Raw genomic sequence first — 4,527 nt, forward strand, 5'->3', positions numbered from 1 at the left:
GAAGGTTGGGTTAAGTGATTATATAATCTCTTGTCTCTAAAATTATCATAAGGCAGTAAGTTTTCTATTCTTGAAAATGTACAGCCAAATACAGTAGAAAAGAGTCATATTTGTGAAAGACTTTAGATAAGTAAAGAGTTTTCTAACAATGTTTTTCTAAAGATAATAACTATAGGAACAGCAGTGGAAACATAGAATTGTTCCAAGAACAAGGCTTGGTTATATCAATCCCAGGTCTGCCAATTATTTTCTGCATGACTTTGGGCAAGACAATTGTAACATTTTGGGTTAGATTACATCTGTAAAGCATGAGTTCCCAAACCTGGCATTAGCATCAGTCCAAGATTTTTAAAAAATACACATTCCATAAATCCAACAGAAATGTCACCAAAAGACACTATGAGAATGTTCACACCAGCACTATTTGTACTAACTCAAAACCGGAAACAATCTGAATGTCCATCAATGAGTAAAGAATAAAGGAAGAAATGTCGGTGGGCTCATATGATTGGATACCATAGGGTGGGGTTCAGCAAACTTTGGTCTGTAAAGGGCCAGAGAGTAAATATTTCTAACTTTGCCAGCCATGTAATCTCTGTGGCAACTAAGCTCTACCACTGCAGTGTGAAAGCAGCTGTAGATAATACTGAGACAAATTAGTCTGGCAGTGTTTCAATAAAACTTTATTTATAAAACCAGAGATTGATTCCTTACTATCTAGCAATGAAAACAAACTAGAACTACCAGCAATAACATGGATGAATTTCACAAGCACACTGTTGAGTGAGAGAAGCCACGTACAAAAGAATACATGCTGTGTGATTCCATTTATCTAAAATTTCAGAATTGGCAAACATAAGCTATGATGTTAAAAGTCAGAATAGAGTGGTTATCTTGGGAGAGTGGTGCCTAGTAGGGGACTCAGAGGGTGTCTTCTGGGCTGGATTGCTTTATTATTTAGTGTGAGACTGTTTTCACTTTGTGAAAATTAATCTGTATATTTACAGGGCTTGCACACTTTTTCCTGATGTAAGGTTTACTTCAGTGAAAAGGTTACCATAAAGAAATACAAATATTTCAGTGTCTCACTCTGTAGAATCCGAGTTGTTGGCCAGGGTGTGGCTTGAGGATCTATCCTAAGCCTGTCTTGAAGAAGTAAAGTGAGCTGCCCAGGGTCACGTTATTGGCAGAGCTGAGACAGAGAGCAAAAGCTCTTACAGTGTTGGGCATGGAGTGAGTCAGTCCTGCAGAAAGAGAGGATGCAGCATCTGCCCTTGAGAACGAACTGGGAAATGGCTAAAAGAAGTCAAGGTCACATTCCGGACGGACTCCAACCTACAATCATATTTGCACTGTCACCTGGACATGCTCACTGACTTCTGCCACCTGGGCAGCGCCCAGTTCAGAACTCTGCAGATAGCTGGAATTGCTGGGGAGCTGCCAGAGGACTTTCAGAACTCAGCATGAGTCCAGCGAGTGCAGCAGCCAGCTCCCGAAGGGAATGGCCTCAGCATACTTTCCAGCTCTCGGCTCTCTTACAGGAAGGCGTTGCGGTGCAGCAGACACACTCTGAAGTGGGTTTTCAAACAGACACAATTTCACATTCTGGTTTTGCAACTTGCTGGCAAATTAGTGAATTTTACTCAACCCCAATTTTTCTCATCTGTAAAACAGCCATGAAATCAAACCCCACTGCCTCGTCCTCACCCCTCCCACATATAAAGGACTTTTTTCTCTTTTTTTCTAGTCAATCTTCATTGAACTGACATTTACACGCCAAGCACCATGAAGCATTTTGCAAAGGGGTTGTCTCATTTAATTCTTGTCAGTAAAGAAGTTTCATTTATGATCCTCATTTTATAGTGAAGAAACTAGGAATCAGTTGACTTAAAAATGACCTGTCCAAAGTCACGCAGGTAAGAGGTGGAACCGATTTCCCACTGAAGAAGTTTGCCTGGGAGCCTGAGCTGGTAACCACTATTTGTGATGACGACAATGCCTGGCAGTTGGCGTCCTGTCTGGCCCATGGATGAAATTTAATAGAAGTTAATTCTGCATTTCCTTTTTTCTTAAAGAGCTATGAATTGGAGCTGAGGCCTGGCAGTTAGAAAGCCAGGATTCTAGTGGGCTGGTAAATCACTTCTATTTCCTTGCAGCATAATGAAAGCATGGGATCAGATCACTCTCCTTAAGCGTTTCTTCTGGGCTGAATGAATTTGTACTCTCTACAGGTCTGAATGCTTGCTCTAAACAGAAAATAAGTTAGTTTTTTCCTAAAATTTTATGAAAAATTTGCACTTGTTTCCATCATCTGAGTTTGTTTTGATATTTAAAACATAGATATTATGTCCTACCTAAACCTCTCTCCATGCACTCATTCACACTCATCTCATCCCATCTCGCAGTCTTGTTTGTGCCTTTACTCCAGGCACACCTAATTCATGGCTGCACATTCCCAAGGGCACCCTAGAAGGGGCACTCTCTTGGTTTGCAAAGCAGAGGTGTCAGTAGGTTTCATCAGGTCTCTGTACCTACACAATTCTAGTACTCTGTTAACCTATGTGATGTGGAGGTTTATGACATAGAAGTTCTCCCGAGACCCGACCATAAACTTCCATCCAGAACTGAACCACCTTAAAACAATCCACGCTCTTTTGATATCTTGCCAACTTGGCAGATAAGACCGGATTTTCTACAAATTAAAAAGTGGTGATGGTGATGTGTTTGTTGGTGATGATGCTGATAAAATATGACCCCTTCTTTACGCTAGATGATTTCTTATAAAAGCAAATGAAAATTTTGTATCAGAGTTGGAAACCACTGGACCATCAAGTACACTTGAAGGGCAAGAAAGATAAATTTATAGACAAAACTAAGGATTGTTTTTATATTATGTATTTCTCTGTCATCTGCCCGCAGCTGAAACCCAATTAACATTCAAGGGACCATGAGTTTTGTTCGAGCCATTTAGAAGAGTAAAAGGAAAAGTAAATTTTAATAAACCACTATTTTTCTCTTGACAAAAAGATTAGCGGAATTTGGGAATAATGTTTAAAATAAGTTGTTATAGGCTGGGCGTGGTGGCCCACGCCTGTAATCCCAGCATTTTGGGAGGTCAAGGTGGGCAGATCACTTGAGGTCGGAAGTTCGAGACAAGCCTAACCAATATGGTGAAACCTTGTCTCTAATAAAAATATAGCAAATTAGCTGGGCATTATGGCGGGCACCTGTAATCTCAGCTACTCAGGAGGCTGAGGCAGGAGAATTGCTTGAACCTGGGAGGCAGAGGTTGCAGTGAGCCGAGATCATGCCATTGCACTCCAGCCTGGGCAACAAGAGTGAAACTCCATCTCAAAATAGTAATAATAATAAGTTGTTATAATATATGGAATGTATATTGCAGCATTATATTTTAAAAACAAACCATTACAAAAACACCGTTAATTTTGAAAGGCACATTAGCCAGTAGGGTTGAAAGATTTAATGTTCCAGTAATAGGAGCTTGGAATTCCAAAACACAGAGAAATCGTCACTTTTATTGTTTTGCTTAGTTTGGTTTTATTTCAGGAAGTTAGGAGACACTGGGCCCGACAGTGCAGATGACAAGCCATGGTGCAAATGCTTCCTATCTATGAGACAGGAAATGCTCTCAGACCCTGCACGTAACTCCCTGCAAAGTTTGCTCTTCGTTTTTGGTACATCCATTTATTTCTTTGTGCTTAATTCTATGTATTGTGTACAGATGAGACAAAGAGAAAGCTGCAGTTATACGACAGTATATGACTTCTAAACAAATTGCTCTTACATTATCAAGGAACAAATGAAGAGGTTTACTGATTTATGAGGAGACATTTGGTATAAACTGAAGGACTTGCTACAGTAGCCTTATAAAGGACCTCACAATAAAATTTGTCAGGTCACACACACACACACATACGCAAGCACGTACATATATACACATATACAACTGTTTTTCAAGTGATTTCAGATTTTTCAAATGCAGTCACTAAAGATCAATTCTAGCAATTAATACATTTTGAATTTGTACCCTCTGAGCTCTTACCATTTTGGACAAACAGACCTTGGGAATTAAGAACCTAGAATATTTTTCTTCATAATTTTGACACTGATTCATCCTATTTTTTTTTTTCAAGGAGGAGGGGGGTCACAGGGTCTCGCTCTGTCACCCAGGCTAGTGTGCAGTGATGCGCGATCATAGCTTGCTGTAACCTCAAACTCCTGGGCTCAAGTGACCCTCCCACCTCAGCTTCTTGAGTAGCTGGGACTGCAGGAACAGACCACCACACCTGGCTAATTTTTAAAAATTTTTTTGTAGAGACAGGGGTCTCACTATGTTGCCCAGATTTGTCTTGAATTCCTGGCCTTAAGCAGTCCCCCTGCCTCGGCCTCCCAAAGTGCTAGGATTACAGCCAGGAACCAGTGCACTGGGCCATGATTCATCCTGTCTTTGAATCTGCCCACCTGGAAGTGTTGTGTAAATTTTTCCGTAAAGGCTGGAATTGGCTT

The sequence above is a fragment of the Piliocolobus tephrosceles genome, chromosome 5 (assembly GCF_002776525.5).
Source record: "Piliocolobus tephrosceles isolate RC106 chromosome 5, ASM277652v3, whole genome shotgun sequence".
Classification (NCBI taxonomy): domain Eukaryota; kingdom Metazoa; phylum Chordata; class Mammalia; order Primates; family Cercopithecidae; genus Piliocolobus; species Piliocolobus tephrosceles.